The sequence below is a fragment of the Microtus pennsylvanicus genome, chromosome 7, assembly GCF_037038515.1.
Source record: "Microtus pennsylvanicus isolate mMicPen1 chromosome 7, mMicPen1.hap1, whole genome shotgun sequence".
In the NCBI taxonomy this organism is placed as follows: Eukaryota; Metazoa; Chordata; class Mammalia; order Rodentia; family Cricetidae; genus Microtus; species Microtus pennsylvanicus.
The window spans coordinates 62,112,012-62,138,556 of record NC_134585.1 but is presented as its reverse complement, the minus strand read 5'-3'; positions in this window follow the sequence as shown (position 1 = coordinate 62,138,556).

Genomic DNA, 26,545 nt, shown 5'->3' with positions numbered 1-26,545 from the left:
CGATAGGAACACACTGTCTTCACTCTGCTCTAGAAACACACTGTCTTCACTCTGCTCTAGGAAGTCAGTGTTTTCACTCTGCTCTAGGAACACACTATCTTCACTCTGCTCTAGGAACACACTGTCATCACTCTGCGTTAGGAATACACTGTTTTCACTCTGTTCTAGGAACAGACTGTCTTCACTCTGCTCTAGGAACACACTGTCTTCACTCTGCTCTAGGACACACTGTCTTCACTCTGTTCAGGAACAGACTGTCTTCACCCTGCTCTAGGAACACACTGTCTTCACTCAGCGTTAGGAACACACTGTCTTCACTCTGCTCAGGAACACACTGTCTTCACTCTGCTCTAGGAACATACTGTCTTCACTCTGCTCTAGGAACACACTGTCTTCATTCTGCATTAGGATCACACTGTCTTCACTCTGCTCCATGCACATACATCGCAACTCTACATTAGAAACACACTGTCTTCACTCTACTCTAGGAACCCACTGTCTTCACTCTGCGTTAGGAACACACTGTCTTCACTCTGCTCTAGGAACACACTGTCTTCACTCTGCTCTAGGAACACACTGTCTTCACTCTGCTCTAGGAACATACTCTCTTCACTCTGCTCTAGGAACAAACTGTCTTCACTCTGCTCCATGCACATACAGTGCAACTATGCGATACGAACACACTGTCTTCACTCTGCGTTAGGAACACACTGTCTTCACTCTGCTATAGGAACACACTGTCTTCACTCTGCTTAGGAACACACGGTCTTCACTCTGCTCTCGGAACACTCTGTGTTCACTCTGCTCCAGGAACATACTGTCTTCACTCTGAGTTAGGAACACACTCTCTTCACTCTGCAATAGGAACACACTGTTTTCACTCTTCTCTAGGAACACACTGTCTTCAGTCTGGATTAGGATCACACTGTCTTCACACTGCTCCATGCACATACACCCCAACTCTGTGTTAGGAACACACTGTCTTCACTCTGCTCTAGGAACACATTGTCTTCACTCTGCTCTAGGAACACACTGTCTTCACACTGCTCCGTGCACATACACAGCAACTCTGCGTTAGGAACATACTGTGTTCACTCTGCGTTAGGAACATACTGTCTTCATTCTGCGTTAGCAACACACTGTCTTCACTCTGCTCCATGCACATACACCGCAACTCTGTGTTACGACACACTGTCTTCACTCTGCGTTAGGAACATACTTTCATCACTCTGCTCTAGGAACACACTGTCTTCACTCTGGATTATGATTACACTGTCTTCACTCTGCTCCATGCACATACACCGCATCTCTGCGTTAGGAACACACTGTCTTCACTCTGCTCTAGGAACACTCTGTGTTCACTCTGCTCCAGGAACATACTGTCTTCACTCTGAGTTAGAAACACACTGTCTTCACTCTGCAATAGGAACACACTGTTTTCACTCTGCTCTAGGAACACACTGTCTTCACTCTGGATTAGGATCACACTGTCTTCACACTGCACCATGCACATACATCCCAACACTGCGTTAGGAACACACTGTCTTCACTCTGATCTAGGAACACATTGTCTTCACTCTGCTCTAGGAACACACTGTCTTCACTCTGCACCATGCACATACACAGCAACTCTGCGTTAGGAACACACTGTCTTCACTCTGCGTTAGGAACATACTTTTTTCACTCTGCTCTAGGAACACACTGTCTTCACTCTGCATTAGGATCACACTGTCTTCACTCTGCTCCATGTACATAAAAGACAATTCTGCGTTAGGACCACACTGTCTTCACTCTGCTATAGGAACACACTGTCTTCACTCTGCATTAGGAACACACTGTTTTCACCCTGCTCTAGGAACACACTGTCTTCACTCTACATTAGGATCACAATGTCTTCACTCTGCAATAGGAACACACTGTCTTCACTCTGCGTTAGGAACATACTTTCTTCACTATGCTCTAGGAACACACTGTCTTCAATCTGCATTAGGAACATACTGTCTTCACTCTACTCCATGCACATACAAGACAACTCTGCGTTAGGAACACACTGTCTTCACACTGCTCTAGGAACACACTGTCTTCACTCTACTCCATGCACATACAAGACAACTCTGCATTAGGAACAAACTGTCTTCACTCTGCTCTAGGAACACAATGTCTTTACTCTGCTCTAGGAACACATTGTCTTCACTCTGCATTAGGAACACACTGTCTTCACTCTGCTCTAGGAACACTCTGTCTTCACTCTGCTCCAGGAACATACTGTCTTCACTCTGCATTAGGAACACACTGTCTTCACTCTGGATTAGGATCACACTGTCTTCACTCTGCTCCATCCAAATACACCGCAACTCTGCGTTAGGAACACACTGTCGTCACTCTGCTCTAGGAACACAATGTCTTCACTCTGCTCCATGCACATACTGCAACTCTGCGATAGGAACACACTGTCTTCACTCTGTGTTAGGAACACACTGTCTTCACTCTGGATTAGGATCACACTGTCTTCACACTGCTCCATGCACATACACCCCAACTCTGCGTTAGGAACACACTGTCTTCACTCTGCTCTAGGAACACGTTGTCTTCACTCTGCTCTAGGAACACACTGTCTTCACTCTGCTCCATGCACATACATAGCAACTCTGCGTTAGGAACACACTGTATTCACTCTGCTCTAGGAACACATTGTCTTCACTCTGCTCTAGGAACACACTGTCTTCACTCTGCTCCATGCACATACACAGCAACTCTGCGTTAGGACACACTTGTCTTCACTCTGCTCTAGGAACATACTGTCTTCACTCTGCTCTAGGAACACACTGTCTTCATTCTGCATTAGGATCACAGTGATTTCAATCTGCTCCATGCACATACATCGCAACTCTACATTAGAAACACACAGTCTTCACTCTACTCTAGGAACACACTGTCTTCTCTCTGCGTTAGAAACACACTGTCTTCACTCTGTTCTAGGAACACACTGTCTTCACTCTGCTCTAAGAACACACTGTCTTCACTCTGCTCTAGGAACATACTCTCTTCACTCTGCTCTAGGAACAAACTGTCTTCACTCTGCTCCATGCACATACACTGCAACTCTGCGATACGAACACACTGTTTTCACTCTGCAATAGGAACACACTGTCTTCACTCTGCTCTAGGAACACATTGTCTTCACTCTGCTTAGGAACCCACTGTCTTCACTCTGCTCTAGGAACACTCTGTGTTCACTCTGCTCCAGGAACATTCTGTCTTCACTCTGAGTTAGGAACACACTGTCTTCACTCTGCAATAGGAACACACTGTTTTCACTCTGCTCTAGGAACACACTGTCTTCACTCTGGATTAGGATCACACTGTCTTCACACTACTCCATGCACATACACCCCAACTCTGAGTTAGGAACACACTGTCTTCACTCTGCTCTAGGAACACATTGTCTTCACTCTGCTCTAGGAACACACTGTCTTCACTCTGTTCCATGCACATACAAGCAACTCTGCGTTAGGAACACACTGTGTTCACTCTGCGTTAGGAACATACTGTCTTCACTCTGCGTTAGCAACACACTGTCTTCACTCTGCTCCATGCACATACACCGCAACTCTGCGTTACGACACACTGTCGTCACACTGCGTTAGGAACATACTTTCATCACTCTGGTCTAGGAACACACTGTCTTCACTCTGGATTAGGATCACAGTGTCTTCACTCTGCTCCATGCACATACACCGCATCTCTGTGTTAGGAACACACTGTCTTCACTCTGCTCTAGGAACACTCTGTGTTCACTCTGCTCCAGGAACATACTGTCTTCACTCTGAGTAAGGAACACACTGTCTTCACTCTGCAATAGGAACACACTGTCTTCACTCTGCTCTAGGAACACATTGTCTTCACTCTGCTTAGGAACCCACTGTCTTCACTCTGCTCTAGGAACACTCTGTGTTCACTCTGCTCCAGGAACATTCTGTCTTCACTCTGAGTTAGGAACACACTGTCTTCACTCTCCAATAGGAACACACTGTTTTCACTCTGCTCTAGGAACACACTGTCTTCACTCTGGATTAGGATCACACTGTCTTCACACTGCTCCATGCACATACACCCCAACTCTGCGTTAGGAACACACTGTCTTCACTCTGCTCTAGGAACACATTGTCTTCACTCTGCTCTTGGAACACACTGTCTTCACTCTGCTCCATGCACATACACAGCAACTCTGCGTTAGGAACACACTGTGTTCACTCTGCGTTAGGAACATACTGTCTTCACTCTGCGTTAGCAACACACTGTCTTCACTCTGCTCCATGCACATACACCGCTACTCTGCGTTACGACACACTGTCGTCACTCTGCGTTAGGAACATACTTTCATCACTCTGCTCTAGGAACACACTGTCTTCACTCTGGATTAGGATCACACTGTCTTCACTCTGCTCCATGCACATACACCGCATCTCTGCGTTAGGAACACACTGTCTTCACTCTGCTCTAGGAACACTCTGTGTTCACTCTGCTCCAGGAACATACTGTCTTCACTCTGAGTTAGGAACACACTGTCTTCACTCTGCAATAGGAACACACTGTTTTCACTCTGCTCTAGGAACACACTGTCTTCACTCTGGATTAGGATCACACTGTCTTCACACTGCTCCATGCACATACACCCCAACACTGCGTTAGGAACACACTGTCTTCACTCTGATCTAGGAACACATTGTCTTCACTCTGCTCTAGGAACACACTGTCTTCACTCTGCTCCATGCACATACAGAGCAACTCTGCGTTAGGAACACACTGTCTTCACTCTGCGTTAGGAACATACTTTTTTCACTCTGCTCTAGGAACACACTGTCTTCACTCTGCATTAGGATCACACTGTCTTCACTCTGCTCCATGTACATACAAGACAATTCTGCATTAGGACCACACTGTCTTCACTCTGCTATAGGAACACACTGTCTTCACTCTGCATTAGGAACACACTGTTTTCACCCTGCTCTAGGAACACACTGTCTTCACTCTACTCCATGCACATACAAGACAACTCTGCGTTAGGAACAAACTGTCTTCACTCTGCTCTAGGAACACAATGTCTTTACTCTGCTCTAGGAACACATTGTCTTCACTCTGCATTAGGAACACACTGTCTTCACTCTGCTCTAGGAACACTCTGTCTTCACTCTGCTCCAGGAACATACTGTCTTCACTCTGCATTAGGAACACACTGTCTTCACTCTGGATTAGGATCACACTGTCTTCACTCTGCTCCATCCACATACACCGCAACTCTGCGTTAGGAACACCCTGTCGTCACTCTGCTCTAGGAACACAATGTCTTCACTCTGCTCCATGCACATACTGCAACTCTGCGATAGGAACACACTGTCTTAACTCTGCGTTAGGAACACACTGTCTTCACTCTGCTCTAGGAACACACTGTCGTCACTCTGCTCTAGAAAAACACTGTCTTCACTCTGCTCCATGCACATACTGCAACTCTGCGATAGGAACACACTGTCTTCACTCTGCTCTAGAAACACACTGTCTTCACTCTGGTCTAGGAAGTCAGTGTTTTCACTCTGCTCTAGGAACACACTATCTTCACTCTGCTCTAGGAACACACTGTCATCACTCTGCGTTAGGAATACACTGTTTTCAATCTGTTCTAGGAACAGACTGTCTTCACTCTGCTCTAGGAACACACTGTCTTCACTCTGCTCTAGGACACACTGTCTTCACTCTGGTCAGGAACAGACTGTCTTCACCCTGCTCTAGGAACACACTGTCTTCACTCAGCGTTAGGAACACACTGTCTTCACTCTGCTCAGGAACACACTGTCTTCACTCTTCTCTAGGAACTTACTGTCTTCACTCTGCTCTAGGAACACACTGTCTTCATTCTGCATTAGGATCACACTGTCTTCACTCTGCTCCATGCACATACATCGCAACTCTACATTAGAAACACACTGTCTTCACACTACTCTAGGAACACACTGTCTTCACTCTGCGTTAGGAACACACTGTCTTCACTCTGCTCTAGGAACACACTGTCTTTACTCTGCTCTAGGAACACACTGTCGTCACTCTGCTCTAGGAACATACTCTCTTCACTCTGCTCTAGGAACAAACTGTCTTCACTCTGCTCCATGCACATAGACCGCAACTCTGCGTTAGGAACACACTGTCTTCACTCTGCTCTAGGAACACATTGTCTTCACTCTGCTCTAGGAACACACTGTCTTCACTCTGCTCCATGCACATACACAGCAACTCTGTGTTAGGAACACACTGTGTTCACTCTGCGTTAGGAACATACTGTCTTCACTCTGCGTTAGCAACACACTGTCTTCACTCTGCTCCATGCACATACACCGCTACTCTGCGTTACGACACACTGTCGTCACTCTGCGTTAGGAACATACTTTCATCACTCTGCTCTAGGAACACACTGTCTTCACTCTGGATTAGGATCACACTGTCTTCACTCTGCTCCATGCACATACACCGCATCTCTGCGTTAGGAACACACTGTCTTCACTCTGCTCTAGGAACACTCTGTGTTCACTCTGCTCCAGGAACATACTGTCTTCACTCTGAGTTAGGAACACACTGTCTTCACTCTGCAATAGGAACACACTGTTTTCACTCTGCTCTAGGAACACACTGTCTTCACTCTGGATTAGGATCACACTGTCTTCACACTGCTCCATGCACATACACCCCAACACTGCGTTAGGAACACACTGTCTTCACTCTGATCTAGGAACTCATTGTCTTCACTCTGCTCTAGGAACACACTGTCTTCACTCTGCTCCATGCACATACAGAGCAACTCTGCGTTAGGAACACACTGTCTTCACTCTGCGTTAGGAACATACTTTTTTCACTCTGCTCTAGGAACACACTGTCTTCACTCTGCATTAGGATCACACTGTCTTCACTCTGCTCCATGTACATACAAGACAATTCTGCGTTAGGACCACACTGTCTTCACTCTGCTATAGGAACACACTGTCTTCACTCTGCATTAGGAACACACTGTTTTCACCCTGCTCTAGGAACACACTGTCTTCACTCTACTCCATGCACATACAAGACAACTCTGCGTTAGGAACAAACTGTCTTCACTCTGCTCTAGGAACACAATGTCTTTACTCTGCTCTAGGAACACATTGTCTTCACTCTGCATTAGGAACACACTGTCTTCACTCTGCTCTAGGAACACTCTGTCTTCACTCTGCTCCAGGAACATACTGTCTTCACTCTGCATTAGGAACACACTGTCTTCACTCTGGATTAGGATCACACTGTCTTCACTCTGCTCCATCCACATACACCGCAACTCTGCGTTAGGAACACCCTGTCGTCACTCTGCTCTAGGAACACAATGTCTTCACTCTGCTCCATGCACTACTGCAACGCTGCGATAGGAACACACTGTCTTAACTCTGCGTTAGGAACACACTGTCTTCACTCTGCTCTAGGAACACACTGTCGTCACTCTGCTCTAGAAAAACACTGTCTTCACTCTGCTCCATGCACATACTGCAACTCTGCGATAGGAACACACTGTCTTCACTCTGCTCTAGAAACACACTGTCTTCACTCTGGTCTAGGAAGTCAGTGTTTTCACTCTGCTCTAGGAACACACTATCTTCACTCTGCTCTAGGAACACACTGTCATCACTCTGCGTTAGGAATACACTGTTTTCAATCTGTTCTAGGAACAGACTGTCTTCACTCTGCTCTAGGAACACACTGTCTTCACTCTGCTCTAGGACACACTGTCTTCACTCTGGTCAGGAACAGACTGTCTTCACCCTGCTCTAGGAACACACTGTCTTCACTCAGCGTTAGGAACACACTGTCTTCACTCTGCTCAGGAACACACTGATTCACTCTGCTCTAGGAACTTACTGTCTTCACTCTGCTCTAGGAACACACTGTCTTCATTCTGCATTAGGATCACACTGTCTTCACTCTGCTCCATGCACATACATCGCAACTCTACATTAGAAACACACTGTCTTCACACTAATCTAGGAACACACTGTCTTCACTCTGCGTTAGGAACACACTGTCTTCACTCTGCTCTAGGAACACACTGTCTTCACTCTGCTCTAGGAACACACTGTCGTCACTCTGCTCTAGGAACATACTCTCTTCACTCTGCTCTAGGAACAAACTGTCTTCACTCTGCTCCATGCACATACAGTGCAACTATGCGATACGAACACACTGTCTTCACTCTGCGTTAGGAACACACTGTCTTCACTCTGGTCTAGGAACACACTGTCTTCACTCTGCTTAGGAACACACTGTCTTCACTCTGATCTCGGAACACTCTGTGTTCACTCTGCTCCAGGTACATACTGTCTTCACTCTGAGTTAGGAACACACTGTCTTCACTCTGCAATAGGAACACACTGTTTTCACTCTGCTCTAGGAACACACTGTCTTCACTCTGCTCTAGGAACACACTGTCTCCACTCTGGATTAGGATCACACTGTCTTCACTCTGCTCCATGCACATACACCCCAACTCTGCGTTAGGAACACATTGTCTTCACTCTGCCTTAGGAACACAGTGTCTTCACTCTGCTCTAGGAACACACTGTCTTCACTCTGCTCCATGCACATACACAGCAACTCTGCGTTAGGAACACACTGTATTCACTCTGCGTTAGGAACATACTGTCTTCACTCTGCGTTAGCAACACCCTGTCTTCACTCTTCTCCATGCACATACACCGCAACTCTGCGTTAGGACACACTGTCTTCACTCTGCTCTAGGAACACACTGTCTTCACACTGCTCTAGGAACATACTCTCTTCACTCTGCTCTAGGAACAAACTGTCTTCACTCTGCTCCATGTACATACACTGCAACTCTGCGATACGAACAAACTGTCTACACTCTGCTCATTGCACATACACCGCAACTCTGTGTTAGGACACACTGTCTTCACTCTGCGTTAGGAACATACTTTCTTCACTCTGCTCTAGGAACACACTGTCTTCAATCTGCATTAGGATCACACTCTCTTCACTCTACTCCATGCACATACAAGACAACTCTGCGTTAGGAACACACTATCTTCACACTGCTCTAGGAACACACTGTCTTCACTCTACTCCATGCACATACAAGACAACTCTGCGTTAGGAACACACTGTCTTAACTCTGCTCTAGGAACACAATGTCTTTACTCTGCTCTAGGAACACATTGTCTTCACTCTGCATTAGGAACACCCTGTCTTCACTCTGCATTAGGAACACACTGTCTTCACTCTTCGTTAGGAACACACTGTCTTCACTCTGCTCTAGGAACATACTGTCTTCACTCTGCTCTAGGAACAAAGTCTTCACTCTGCTCCATGCACATACACTGCAACTCTGCGATACGAACACTCTGTCTTCACTCTGCGTTAGGAACACACTGTCTTCACTCTGGTCTAGGAACACACTGTCTTCACTCTGCTCTGGGAACACACTGTCTTCACTCTGCTTAAGAACACACTGTCTTCACTCTGCTCTAGGAACACACTTTCTTCACTCTGGATTAGGATCACACTGTCTTCACTCTGCTCCATGCACATACACGGCAACTCTGCATTAGGAACACACTGTCTTCACTCTGCTCTAGGAACTCATTGTCTTCATTCTGCTCCATGCACATACTGCAACTCTGCGATAGGAACACACTGTCTTCACTCTGCGTTAGGAACACACTGTCTTCACTCTGCTCCATGCACATACACAGCAACTTGCGTTAGGAACACACTGTCTTCACTCTGCGTTAGGAACATACTTTTTTCACTCTGCTCTAGGAACACACAGTCTTCACTCTGCATTAGGATCACACTGTCTTCACTCTGCTCCATGTACATACAAGACAATTCTGCGTTAGGAACACAATGTCTTCACTCTGCAATAGGAACATACTGTCTTCACTCTGCATTAGGAACACACTGTTTTCACCCTGCTCTAGGAACACACTGTCTTCACTCTGCATTAGGATCACAATGTCTTCACTCTGCATTAGGAACACACTGTCTACACTCTGTATTAGGAACACACTGTCTTCACTCTGCTTTAGGAACACACTGTCTTCACTCTGCTCTAGGAACACACTGTCGTCACTCTGCTCTAGAAACACACTGTCTTCACTCTGCTCCATGCACATACTGCAACTCTGCGATAGGAACACACTGTCTTCACTCTGCTCTAGAAACACACTGTCTTCACTCTGGTCTAGGAAGTCAGTGTTTTCACTCTGCTCTAGGAACACACTATCTTCACTCTGCTCTAGGAACACACTGTCATTACTCTGCGTTAGGAATACACTGTTTTCACTCTGTTCTAGGAACAGACTGTCTTCACTCTGCTCTAGGAACACACTGTTTTCACTCTGCTCTAGGAACACACTATCTTCACTCTGTCAGGAACAGACTGTCTTCACCCTGCTCTAGGAACACACTGTCTTCACTCAGCGTTAGGAACATACTGTCTTCACTCTGCTCTAGGAACACACTGTCTTCACTCTGCTCTAGAAACACACTGTCTTCACTCTGGTCTAGGAAGTCAGTGTTTTCACTCTGCTCTAGGAACACACTATCTTCACTCTGCTCTAGGAACACACTGTCATCACTCTGCATTAGGAATACACTGTTTTCACCCTGCTCTAGGAACACACTGTCTTCACTCAGTGTTAGGAACATACTGTCTTCACTCTGCTCTAAGAACACACTGTCTTCCTTTCTGCATTAGGATCACACTGTCTTCACTCTGCTCCATGCATATACATCGCAACTCTACATTAGTAACACACTGTCTTCACTCTACTCTAGGAACACACTGTCTTCACTCTGCGTTAGGAACACACTGTCTTCACTCTGCTCTAGGAACACACTGTCTTCACTCTGCTCTAGGAACACACTGTCTTCACTCTGCTCTAGGAACAAACTGTCTTCACTCTCCTTTATGCACATACACTGCAACTCTGCGTTAGGAACACACTGTCTTCACTCTGCTTTAGGAACACACTGTCTTCATTCTGCTTAGGAACACACTGTCTTCACTCTGCTTTAGGAACACTCTGTGTTCACTCTGCTCCAGGAACATACTGTCTTCAGTCTGGATTAGGATCACACTGTCTTCACACTGCTCCATGCACATACACCCCAACACTGCGTTAGGAACACACTGTCTTCACTCTGATCTAGGAACACATTGTCTTCACTCTGCTCTAGGATCACACTGTCTTCACTCTGCTCCATGCACATACACAGCTACTCTGTGTTAGGAACACACTGTCTTCACTCTGCGTTAGGAACATACTTTTTTCACTCTGCTCTAGGAACACACTGTCTTCACTCTGCATTAGGATCACACTGTCTTCACTCTGCCTCATGTACATACAAGACAATTCTGCGTTAGGACCACAAAGTCTTCACTCTGCTATAGGAACAAACTGTCTTCACTCTGCATTACGAACACACTGTTTTCACCCTGCTCTAGGAACTCACTGTCTTCACTCTACATTAGGATCACAATGTCTTCACTCTGCATTAGGAACACACTGTCTTCACTCTGCGTTAGGAACATACTTTCTTCACTCTGCTCTAGGAACACACTGTCTTCAATCTGCATCAGGATCACACTGTCTTCACTCTACTCCATGCACATACACAGCAACTCTGCGTTAGGAACACACTGTCTTCACACTGCTCTAGGAACACACTGTCTTCACTCTACTTCATGCACATACAAGACAACTCTGCGTTAGGAACAAACTGTCTTCACTCTGCTCTAGGAACACAATGTCGTTACTCTGCTCTAGGAACACATTGTCTTCACTCTGCATTAGGAACACACTGTCTTCACTCTGCTCTAAGAACACACTGTCTTCACTCTGCGTTAGGAACACACTGTCTTCACTCTGCTCTAGTAACATACTGTCTTCACTCTGCTGTAGGAAAATCTGTCTTCACTCTGCTCCATGCACATACACTGCAACTCTCCAATACGAACACACTGTCTTCACTCTACGTTAGGAACACACTGTCTTCACTCTGCTCTAGGAACACTCTGTCTTCACTCTGCTCCAGGAACATACTGTCTTCACTCTGCATTAGGAACACACTGTCTTCACTCTGCAATAGGAACACACTGTTTTCACTCTGCTCTAGGAACACACTGTCTTCACTCTGGATTAGGATCACACTGTCTTCACTCTGCTCCATGCACATACACCGCAACTCTGCGTTAGGAACACACTGTCTTCACTCTGCTCTAGGAACACATTGTCTTCACTCTGCTCCATGCACGTACTGCAACTCTGCGATAGGAACACACTGTCTTCACTCTGCCTTAGGAACACACTGACCTCACTCTGCTCCAGGAACATACACAGCAACTCTGCGTTAGGAACACACTGTCTTCACTTCCGTTAGGAACATACTGTCTTCATTCTGCGTTAGCAACACCCTGTCTTCACTCTTCTCCATGCACATACACCGCAACTCTGCGTTAGGACACACTGTCTTCACTCTGCTCTAGGAACATACTGTCTTCACTCTGCTCTAGGAACACACTGTCTTCATTCTGCATTAGCATCACACTGTCTTCACTCTGCTCCATGCACATACATCGCAACTCTACATTAGAAACACACTGTCTTCACTCTACTCTAGGAACACACTGTCTTCACTCTGCGTTAGGAACACACTGTCTTCACTCTGCTCTAGGAACACACTGTCTTCACTCTGCTCTAGGAACACACTGTCTTCACTTTTCTCTAGGAACATACTCTCTTCACTCTGCTCTAGGAACAAACTGTCTTCACTCTGCTCCATGCACATACACTGCAACTCTGCGATACGAACACACTGTCTTCACTCTGCGTTAGTAACACACTGTCTTCACTCTGCGCTAGGAACACACTGCTTTCACTCTGCTTAGGAACACACTATCTTCACTCTGATCTAGGAACACTCTGTGTTCACTCTGCTCCAGGAACATACTGTCTTCACTCTGAGTTAGGAACACACTGTCTTCACTCTGCAATAGGAACACACTGTTTTCACTCTGCTCTAGGAACACACTGTCTTCACTCTGGATTAGGAACACACTGTCTTCACTCTGCGTTAGGAACATACTTTCTTCACTCTGCTCTAGGAACACACTGTCTTCAATCTGCATTAGGATCACACTGTCTTCACTCTACTCCATGCACATACAAGACAACTCTGCGTTAGGAACACACTGTCTTCACACTGCTCTAGGAACACACTGTCTTCACTCTACTCCATGCACATACAAGACAACTCTGCGTTAGGAACACACTGTCAAAACTCTGCTCTAGGAACACAATGTCTTTACTCTGCTCTAGGAACACATTGTCTTCACTCTGCATTAGGAACACACTTTCTTCACTCTGCATTAGGAACACATTTTCTTCACTCTGCGTTAGGAACACACTGTCTTCACTCTGCTCTAGGAACATACTGTCTTCACTCTGCTCTTGGAACAAACTGTCTTCACTCTGTTCCATGCACATACACTGCAACTCTGCGATACGAACACACTGTCTTCACTCTGCGTTAGGAACACACTGTCTTCACGCTGCTCTAGGAACACACTGCCTTCACTCTGCTCTGGGAACACACTGTCTTCACTCTGCTTAAGAACACACTGTCTTCACTCTGCTCTAGGAACACTCTGCGTTAGGAATACACTGTTTTCAATCTCTTCTAGGAACAGACTGTCTTCACTCTGTTCTAGGAACACACTGTCTTCACTCTGCTCTAGGAACACTGTCTTCACTCTGGTCAGTAACAGACTGTCTTCACCCTGTCCTAGGAACACACTGTCTTCACTCTGCTCAGGAACACACTGTCTTCACTCTGCTCTAGGAACATACTGTCTTCACTCTGCTCTAGGAACACACTGTCTTCATTCTGCATTAGGATCACACTGTCTTCACTCTGCTCCATGCACATACATCGCAACTCTACATTAGAAACACACTGTTTTCACTCTACTCTAGGAACACACTGTCTTCACTCTGCGTTAGGAACACACTGTCTTCACTCTGCTCTAGGAACACACTGTCTTCACTCTGCTCTAGGAACACACTGTCTTCACTCTGCTCTAGGAACATACTCTCTATACTCTGCTCGAGGAGCAAACTGTCTTCACTCTGCTCCATGCACATACACTGCAACTCTGCGATACGAACACACTGTCTTCACTCTGCGTTAGGAACACTTGTCTTCACTCTGCTCTAGGAACACACTGTCTTCACTCTGCTTAGGAACACACTGTCTTCACTCTGCTCTCGGAACACTCTGTGTTCACTCTGCTCCAGGAACATACTGTCTTCACTCTGAGTTAGGAACACACTGTCTTCACTCTGCAATAGGAACACACTGTTTTCACTCTGCTCTAGGAACACACTGTCTTTACTCTGGATTAGGATCACACTGTCTTCACACTGCTCCATGCACATACACCCAAACTCTGCGTTAGGAACACACTGTCTTCACTCTGCCTTAGGAACACAGTGTCTTCACTCTGTTCTAGGAACACACTGTCTTCACTCTGCTCCATGCACATACACAGCAACTCTGCGTTAGGAACACACTGTATTCACTCTGCGTTAGGAACATACTGTGTTCACTCTGCGTTAGCAACACCTTGTCTTCACTCTTCTCCATGCACATACACCGCAACTCTGCGTTAGGACACACTGTCTTCAATCTGCATTAGGATCACACTGTCTTCACTCTACTCCATGCACATACAAGACAACTCTGCGTTACGAACGCACTGTCTTCACACTGCTCTAGGAACACACTGTCTTCACTCTACTCCATGCACATACAAGACAACTCTGCGTTAGGAACACACTGTCTTCACTCTGCTCTAGGAACACAATATCTTTACTCTGCTCTAGGAACACATTGTCTTCACTCTGCATTAGGAACACACTTTCTTCACTCTGCATTAGGAACACATTTTCTTCACTCTGCGTTAGGAACACACTGTCTTCACTCTGCTCTAGGAACACACTGTCGTCACTCTGCTCTTGTAACAAACTGTCTTCACTCTGTTCCATGGACATACACTGCAACTCTGCGATATGAACACACTGTCTTCACTCTGCGTTAGGAACACACTGTCTTCACTCTGCTCTAGGAACACACTGTCTTCACTCTGCTCTGGGAACACACTGTCTTCACTCTGCTTAAGAACACACTGTCTTCACTCTGCTCTAGGAACACTCTGTCTTCACTCTGCTCCAGGAACATACTGTCTTCACTCTGCATTAGGACCACAAGTCTTCACTCTGCAATAGGAACACACTGTTATCACTCTGCTCTAGGAATACACTGTCTTCACTCTGGATTAGGATCACACTGTCTTCACTCTGCTCCATGCACATACACCGCAACTCTGTGTTAGGAACACACTGTATTCACTCTGCTCTAGGAACACAATGTCTTCACTCTGCTACATGCACATACTGCAACTCTAAGATAGGAACACACTGTCTTCACTCTGCGTTAGGAACACACTGTCTTCACTCTGCTCAGGAACACACTGTCTTCACTCTGCTCTAGGAACATACTGTCTTCACTCTGCTCTAGGAACACACTGTCTTCATTCTGCATTAGGATCACACTGTCTTCACTCTGCTCCATGCACATACATTGCAACTCTACATTAGAAACACACTGTCTTCACTCTACTCTAGGAACACACTGTCTTCACTCTGCGTTAGGAACACACTGTCTTCACTCTGCTCTAGGAACACACTGTCTTCATTCTGCTCTAGGAACACACTGTCTTCACTCTGCTCTAGGAACATACTCTCTTCACTCTGCTCTAGGAACAAACTGTCTTCACTCTCCTCCATGCACATACACTGCAACTCTGCGATATGAACACACTGTCTTCACCCTGCGTTAGGAACACACGGTCTTCACTCTGCTCTAGGAACACACTGTCTTCATTCTGCTTAGGAACACACTTTCTTCACTCTGCTCTAGGAACACTCTGTGTTCACTCTGCTCCAGGAACATACTGTCTTTACTCTGAGTTAGGAACACACTGTCTTCACTCTGCAATAGGAACACACTGTTTTCACTCTGCGCTAGGAACACACTGTCTTCAGTCTGGATTAGGATCACACTGTCTTCACACTGCTCCAAGCACATACACCCCAACACTGCGTTAGGAACACACTGTCTTCACTCTGCATTAGGATCACAATGTCTTCACTCTGCTCTAGGATCACACTGTCTTCACTCTGCCCCATGCACATACACAGCAACTCTGTGTTAGGAACACACTGTCTTCACTCTACTCTAGGAACACACTGTCTTCACTCTGCTTTAGGAACACACTGTCTTCACTCTGCTCCAGGAACACACTCTCTAAACTCTGCTCTAGGAACAAACTGTCTTCACTCTGCTCCATGCCCATACACTGCAACTCTGCGATACGAACACACTGTCTTCACTCTGCGTTAGGAACACACTGTCTTCACTCAGCTCTAGGAACACACTGTCTTCACTCTGCTTAGGAACACACTGTCTTCACTCTGCTATCGGAACTCTCTGTGTTCACTCTGCCCCAGGAACATACTGTCTTCACTCTGAGTTAGGAACACACTGTCTTCACTCTGCAATAGGAACACACTGTTTTCACTCTGCTCTAGGAACACACTGTCTTCACTCTGCTCTAGGAACACAGTGTCTTCACTCTGCTCTAGGAACATACTCTCTTCACTCTGCTCTAGGAACAAACTGTCTTCACTCTGCTCCATGCACATACACTGCAACTCTGCGATACGAACACACTGTCTTCACTCTGCGTTAGGAACACACTGTCTTCACTCAGCTCTAGGAACACACTGTCTTCACTCTGCTTAGGAACACACTGTCTTCACTCTGCTATCGGAACTCTCTGTATTCACTCTGCCCCAGGAACATACTGTCTTCACTCTGCGTTAGGAACATACTGTCTTCACTCTGCGTTAGGAACACACTGTCTTCACTCTGCTCTAGGAACACACTGTCTTCACTCTGCTCTAGGAACACAGTGTCTTCACTCTGCTCTAGGAACATACTCTCTTCACTCTGCTCTAGGAACAAACTGTCTTCACTCTGCTCCATGCATATACACTGCAACTCTGCGATACGAACACACTGTCTTCACTCTGCAATAGGAACACACTGTCTTCACTCTGCTCTAGGAACACACTGTCTTCACTCTGCTTAGGAACCCACTGTCTTCACTCTGCTCTAGGAACACTCTGTGTTCACTCTGCTCCAGAAACATACTGTCTTCACTCTGAGTTAGGAACACACTGTCTTCACTCTGCAATAGGAACACACTGTTTTCACTCTGCTCTAGGAACACACTGTCTTCACTCTGGATTAGGATCACACTGTCTTCACACTGCTCCATGCACATACACCCCAACTCTGCGTTAGGAACACACTATCTTCACTCTGCTCTAGGAACACATTGTCTTCACTCTGCTCTAGGAACACACTGTCTTCACTCTGCTCCATGCACATACACAGCAACTCTGCGTTAGGAACACACTGTGTTCACTCTGCGTTAGGAACATACTGTCTTCACTCTGCGTTAGCAACACACTGTCTTCACTCTGCTCCATGCACATACACCGCAACTCTGCGTTACAACACACTGTCTTCACTCTGCGTTAGTAACATACTTTCATCACTCTGCTCTAGGAAAACACTGTCTTCACTCTGGATTAGGATCACAATGTCTTCACTCTGCTCCATGCACATACACCGCATCTCTGCGTTAGGAACACACTGTCTTCACTCTGCTCTAGGAACACTCTGTGTTCACTCTGCTCCAGGAACATAATGTCTTCAATCTGAGTTAGGAACACACTGTCTTCACTCTGCAATAGGAACACACTGTTTTCACTCTGCTCTAGGAACACACTGTCTTCACTCTGGATTAGGATCACACTGTCTTCACACTGCTCCATGCACATACACCCCAACACTGCATTAGGAACACACTGTCTTCACTCTGATCTAGGAACACATTGTCTTTACTCTGCTCTAGGAACACACTGTCTTCACTCTGCTCCATGCACATACACAGCAACTCTGTGTTAGGAACACACTGTCTTCACTCTGCATTAGGAACATACTTTTTTCACTCTGCTCTAGGAACACACTGTCTTCACTCTGCATTAGGATCACACTGTCTTCACTCTGCTCCATGTACATACAAGACAATTCTGCGTTAGGACCAAACTGCCTTCACTCTGCTATAGGAACACACTGTCTTCACTCTGCATTAGGAACACACTGTTTTCACCCTGCTCTAGGAACACACTGTCTTCACTCTACATTAGGATCACAATGTCTTCACTCTGCAATTTGAACACACTGTCTTCACTCTGCGATAGGAACATACTTTCTTTACTATGCTCTAGGAACACACTGTCTTCAATCTGCATTAGGATCACACTGTCTTCACTCTACTCCATGCACATACAAGACAACTCTGCGTTAGGAACACACTGTCTTCACACTGCTCTAGGAACACACTGTCTTCACTCTACTCCATGCACATACAAGACAACTCTGCGTTAGGAACACACTGTCTTCACTCTGCTCTAGGAACACAATATCTTTACTCTGCTCTAGGAACACATTGTCTTCACTCTGCATTAGGAACACACTTTCTTCACTCTGCATTAGGAACACATTTTCTTCACTCTGCGTTAGGAACACACTGTCTTCACTCTGCTCTAGGAACACACTGTTGTCACTCTGCTCTTGTAACAAACTGTCTTCACTCTGTTCCATGGACATACACTGCAACTCTGCGATACGAACACACTGTCTTCACTCTGCGTTAGGAACACACTGTCTTCACTCTGCTCTAGGAACACACTGTCTTCACTCTGCTCTGGGAACACACTGTCTTCACTCTGCTTAAGAACACACTGTCTTCACTCTGTTCTAGGAACACTCTGTCTTCACTCTGCTCCAGGAACATACTGTCTTCACTCTGCATTAGGACCACAAGTCTTCACTCTGCAATAGGAACACACTGTTATCACTCTGCTCTAGGAACACACTGTCTTCACTCTGCATTAGGATCACACTGTCATCACTCTGCTCCATGTACATACAAGACAATTCTGCGTTAGGACCAAACTGCCTTCACTCTGCTATAGGAACACACTGTCTTCACTCTGCATTAGGAACACACTGTTTTCACCCTGCTCTAGGAACACACTGTCTTCACTCTACATTAGGATCACAATGTCTTCACTCTGCAATTTGAACACACTGTCTTCACTCTGCGTTAGGAACATACTTTCTTCACTATGCTCTAGGAACACACTGTCTTCAATCTGCATTAGGATCACAATGTCTTCACTCTGCTCCATGCACATACACCGCATCTCTGCGTTAGGAACACACTGTCTTCACTCTGCGTTAGGAACATACTTTCTTCACTATGCTCTAGGAACACACTGTCTTCAATCTGCATTAGGATCACACTGTCTTCACTCTTCTCCATGCACATACAAGACAACTCTGCGTTAGGAACACACTGTCTTCACACTGCTCTAGGAACACACTGTCTTCACTCTACTCCATGCACATACAAGACATCTCTGCGTTAGGAACAAACTGTTTTCACTCTGCTCTAGGAACACAATGTCTTTACTCGGCTCTAGGAACACATTGTCTTCACTCTGCATTAGGAACACACTGTCTTCACTCTGCTCTAGGAACACTCTGTCTTCACTCTGCTCCAGGAACATACTGTCTTCACTCTGCATTAGGAACACACTGTCTTGACTCTGGATTAGGATCACACTGTCTTCACTCTGCTCCATCCACATACACCGCAACTCTGCGTTAGGAACACACTGTCGTCACTCTGCTCTAGGAACACAATGTCTTCACTCTGCTCCATGCACATACTGCAACTCTGCGATAGGAACACACTGTCTTCACTCTGCGTTAGGAACACACTGTCTTCACTCTGCTCTAGGAACACACTGTCGTCACTCTGCTCTAGAAACACACTGTCTTCAATCTGCTCCATGCACATACTGCAACTCTGCGATAGGAACGCACTGTCTTCACTCTGCTCTAGAAACACACTGTCTTCACTCTGTTCTAGGAAGTCAGTGTTTTCACTCTGCTCTAGGAACACACTATCTTCACTCTGCTCTAGGAACACACTGTCATCACTCTGCGTTAGGAATACACTGTTTTCAATCTGTTCTAGGAACAGACTGTCTTCACTCTGCTCTAGGAACACACTGTCTTCACTCTGCTCTAGGACACACTGTCTTCACTCTGGTCAGGAACAGACTGTCTTCACCCTGCTCTAGGAACACACTGTCTTCACTCAGCGTTAGGAACACACTGTCTTCACTCTGCTCAGGAACACACTGTCTTCACTCTGCTCTAGGAACATACTGTCTTCACTCTGCTCTAGGAACACACTGTCTTCATTCTGCATTAGGATCACACTGTCTTCACTCTGCTCCATGCACATACATCGCAACTCTACATTAGAAACACACAGTCTTCACTCTACTCTAGGAACACACTGTCTCCACTCTGCGTTAGGAACACACTGTCTTCACTCTGCTCTAGGAACACACTGTCTTCACTCTGCTCTAAGAACACACTGTCTTCACTCTGCTCTAGGAACATACTCTCTTCACTCTGCTCTAGGAACAAACTGTCTTCACTCTGCTCCATGCACATACAGTGCAACTATGCGATACGAACACACTGTCTTCACTCTGCGTTAGGAACACACTGTCTTCACTCTGCTCTAGGAACACACTGTCTTCACTCTGCTTAGGAACACACTGTCTTCACTCTGCTCTCGGAACACTCTGTGTTCACTCTGCTCCAGGAACATACTGTCTTCACTCTGAGTTAGGAACACACTGTCTTCACTCTGCAATAGGAACACACTGTTTTCACTCTGCTCTAGGAACACACTGTCTTCACTCTGGATTAGGAACACACTGTCTTCACTCTGCTCTAGGAACACGTTGTCTTCACTCTGCTCTAGGAACACACTGTCTTCACTCTGCTCAATGCACATACATAGCAACTCTGCGTTAGGAACACACTGTATTCACTCTGCGTTAGGAACATACTGTCTTCATTCTGCGTTAGCAACACACTGTCTTCACTCTGCTCCATGCACATACACCGCAACTCTGCGTTAGGACACACTTTTCTTCACTCTGCTCTAGGAACATACTGTCTTCACTCTGCTCTAGGAACACACTGTCTTCATTCTGCATTAGGATCACAGTGTCTTCACTCTGCTCCATGCACATACATCGCAACTCTACATTAGAAACACACTGTCTTCACTCTACTCTAGGAACACAAAGTCTTCACTCTGCGTTAGGAACACACTGTCTTCACTCTGATCTAGGAACACACTGTCTTCACTCTGCTCTAGGAACACACTGTCTTCACTCTGCTCTAGGAACATACTCTCTTCACTCTGCTCTAGGAACACACTGTCTTCACTCTGCTCCATGCACATACACAGCAACTCTGTGTTAGGAACACACTGTCTTCACTCTGCATTAGGAACATACTTTTTTCACTCTGCTCTAGGAACACACTGTCTTCACTCTGCATTAGGATCACACTGTCTTCACTCTGCTCCATGTACATACAAGACAATTCTGCGTTAGGACCAAACTGCCTTCACTCTGCTATAGGAACACACTGTCTTCACTCTGCATTAGGAACACACTGTTTTCACCCTGCTCTAGGAACACACTGTCTTCACTCTACATTAGGATCACAATGTCTTCACTCTGCAATTTGAACACACTGTCTTCACTCTGCGATAGGAACATACTTTCTTTACTATGCTCTAGGAACACACTGTCTTCAATCTGCATTAGGATCACACTGTCTTCACTCTACTCCATGCACATACAAGACAACTCTGCGTTAGGAACACACTGTCTTCACACTGCTCTAGGAACACACTGTCTTCACTCTACTCCATGCACATACAAGACAACTCTGCGTTAGGAACACACTGTCTTCACTCTGCTCTAGGAACACAATATCTTTACTCTGCTCTAGGAACACATTGTCTTCACTCTGCATTAGGAACACACTTTCTTCACTCTGCATTAGGAACACATTTTCTTCACTCTGCGTTAGGAACACACTGTCTTCACTCTGCTCTAGGAACACACTGTTGTCACTCTGCTCTTGTAACAAACTGTCTTCACTCTGTTCCATGGACATACACTGCAACTCTGCGATACGAACACACTGTCTTCACTCTGCGTTAGGAACACACTGTCTTCACTCTGCTCTAGGAACACACTGTCTTCACTCTGCTCTGGGAACACACTGTCTTCACTCTGCTTAAGAACACACTGTCTTCACTCTGTTCTAGGAACACTCTGTCTTCACTCTGCTCCAGGAACATACTGTCTTCACTCTGCATTAGGACCACAAGTCTTCACTCTGCAATAGGAACACACTGTTATCACTCTGCTCTAGGAACACACTGTCTTCACTCTGCATTAGGATCACACTGTCATCACTCTGCTCCATGTACATACAAGACAATTCTGCGTTAGGACCAAACTGCCTTCACTCTGCTATAGGAACACACTGTCTTCACTCTGCATTAGGAACACACTGTTTTCACCCTGCTCTAGGAACACACTGTCTTCACTCTACATTAGGATCACAATGTCTTCACTCTGCAATTTGAACACACTGTCTTCACTCTGCGTTAGGAACATACTTTCTTCACTATGCTCTAGTAACACACTGTCTTCACTCTGCTCTAGGAACATACTCTCTTCACTCTGCTCTAGGAACAAACTGTCTTCACTCTGCTCTAGGAACACACTGTCTTCACTCTGCTCTAGGAACATACTCTCTTCACTCTGCTCTAGGAACAAACTGTCTTCACTCTGCTCCATGCACATACACTGCAACTCTGCGATACGAACACACTGTCTTCACTCTGCAATAGGAACACACTGTCTTCACTCTGCTCTAGGAACACACTGTCTTCACTCTGCTTAGGAACCCACTGTCTTCACTCTGCTCTAGGAACACTCTGTGTTCACTCTGCTCCAGGAACATACTGTCTTCACTCTGAGTTAGGAACACACTGTCTTCACTCTGCAATAGGAACACACTGTTTTCACTCTGCTCTAGGAACACACTGTCTTCACTCTGGATTAGGATCACACTGTCTTCACACGGCTCCATGCACATACACCCCAACTCTGCGTTAGGAACACACTGTCTTCACTCTGCTTTAGGAACACATTGTCTTCACTCTGCTCTAGGAACACACTGTCTTCACTCTGCTCCATGCACATACAAGGCAACTCTGCGTTAGGAACACACTGTGTTCACTCTGCGTTAGGAACATACTGTCTTCACTCTGCGTTAGCAACACACTGTCTTCACTCTACTCCATGCACATACAAGACAACTCTGCGTTAGGAACACACTGTCTTCACTCTGCTCTAGGAACACAATATCTTTACTCTGCTCTAGGAACACATTGTCTTCACTCTGCATTAGGAACACACTTTCTTCACTCTGCATTAGGAACACATTTTCTTCACTCTGCGTTAGGAACACACTGTCTTCACTCTGCTCTAGGAACACACTGTTGTCACTCTGCTCTTGTAACAAACTGTCTTCACTCTGTTCCATGGACATACACTGCAACTCTGCGATACGAACACACTGTCTTCACTCTGCGTTAGGAACACACTGTCTTCACTCTGCTCTAGGAACACACTGTCTTCACTCTGCTCTGGGAACACACTGTCTTCACTCTGCTTAAGAACACACTGTCTTCACTCTGCTCTAGGAACACTCTGTCTTCACTCTGCTCCAGGAACATACTGTCTTCACTCTGCATTAGGACCACAAGTCTTCACTCTGCAATAGGAACACACTGTTATCACTCTGCTCTAGGAACACACTGTCTTCACTCTGCATTAGGATCACACTGTCATCACTCTGCTCCATGTACATACAAGACAATTCTGCGTTAGGACCAAACTGCCTTCACTCTGCTATAGGAACACACTGTCTTCACTCTGCATTAGGAACACACTGTTTTCACCCTGCTCTAGGAACACACTGTCTTCACTCTACATTAGGATCACAATGTCTTCACTCTGCAATTTGAACACACTGTCTTCACTCTGCGTTAGGAACATACTTTCTTCACTATGCTCTAGGAACACACTGTCTTCACTCTGCTCTAGGATCATACTCTCTTCACTCTGCTCTAGGAACAAACTGTCTTCACTCTGCTCCATGCACATACACTGCAACTCTGCGATACGAACAAACTGTCTAAACTCTGCTCATTGCACATACACCGCAACTCTGTGTTAGGACACACTGTCTTCACTCTGCGTTAGGAACATACTTTCTTCACTCTGCGCTAGGAACACACTGTCTTCAATCTGCATTAGGATCACACTCTCTTCACTCTACTCCATGCACATACAAGACAACTCTGCGTTAGGAACACACTGTCTTCACACTGCTCTAGGAACACACTGTCTTCACTCTACTCCATGCACATACAAGACAACTCTGCGTTAGGAACACACTGTCTTAACTCTGCTCTAGGAACACAATGTCTTTACTCTGCTCTAGGAACACATTGTCTTCACTCTGCATTAGGAACACACTATCTTCACTCTGCATTAGGAACACACTGTCTTCACTCTGCGTTAGGAACACACTGTCTTCACTCTGCTCTAGGAACATACTGTCTTCACTCTGCTCTAGGAACAAACTGTCTTCACTCTGCTCCATGCACATACACTGCAACTCTGCGATACGAACACACTGTCTTCACTCTGCGTTAGGAACACACTGTCTTCACTCTGGTCTAGGAACACACTGTCTTCACTCTGCTCTGGGAACACACTGTCTTCACTCTGCTTAAGAACACACTGTCTTCACTCTGCTCTAGGAACACACTTTCTTCACTCTGGATTAGGATCACACTGTCTTCACTCAGCTCCATGCATATACACGGCAACTCTGCATTAGGAAAACACTGTCTTCACTCTGCTCTAGGAACACATTGTCTTCACTCTGTTCCATGCACATACTGCAACTCTGCGATAGGAACACACTGTCTTCACTCTGCGTTAGGAACACACTGTCTTCACTCTGCTCCATGCACATACACAGCAACTTGCGTTAGGAACACACTGTCTTCACTCTGCGTTAGGAACATACTTTTTTCACTCTGCTCTAGGAACACACTGTCTCACTCTGCATTAGGATCACACTGTCTTCACTCTGCTCCATGTACATACAAGACAATTCTGAGTTAGGAACACAATGTCTTCACTCTGCAATAGGAACACACTGTCTTCACTCTGCATTAGGAACACACTGTTTTCACACTGCTCTAGGAACACACTGACTTCACTCTGCATTAGGATCACAATGTCTTCACTCTGCATTAGGAACACACTGTCTACACTCTGTATTAGGAACACACTGTCTTCACTCTGCTTTAGGAACACACTGTCTTCACTCTGCTCTAGGAACACACTGTCGTCACTCTGCTCTAGAAACACACTGTCTTCACTCTGCTCCATGTACATACTGCAACTCTGCGATAGGAACACACTGTCTTCACTCTGCTCTAGAAACACACTGTCTTCACTCTGGTCTAGGAAGTCAGTGTTTTCACTCTGCTCTAGGAACACACTATCTTCACTCTGCTCTAGGAACACACTGTCATCACTCTGCGTTAGGAATACACTGTTTTTCACTCTGTTCTAGGAACAGACTGTCTTCACTCTGCTCTAGGAACACACTGTTTTCACTCTGCTCTAGGAACACACTGTCTTCACTCTGTAAGGAACAGACTGTCTTCACCCTGCTCTAGGAACACACTGTCTTCACTCAGCGTTAGGAACATACTGTCTTCACTCTGCTCTAGGAACACACTGTCTTCACTCTGCTCTAGAAACACATTGTCTTCACTCTGGTCTAGGAAGTCAGTGTTTTCACTCTGCTCTAGGAACACACTATCTTCACTCTGCTCTAGGAAAACACTGTCATCACTCTGCATTAGGAATACACTGTTTTCACTCTGTTCTAGGAACAGACTGTCTTCACTCTGCTCTAGGAACACACTGTTTTCACTCTGCTCTAGGAACACACTGTCTTCACTCAGTAAGGAACAGACTGTCTTCACCCTGCTCTAGGAACACACTGTCTTCACTCAGCGTTAGGAACATACTGTCTTCACTCTGCTCTAGGAACACACTGTCTTCCTTTCTGCATTAGGATCACACTGTCTTCACTCTGCTCCATGCATATACATCGCAACTCTACATTAGAAACACACTGTCTTCACTCTACTCTAGGAACACACTGTCTTCACTCTGCGTTAGGAACACACTGTCTTCACTCTGCT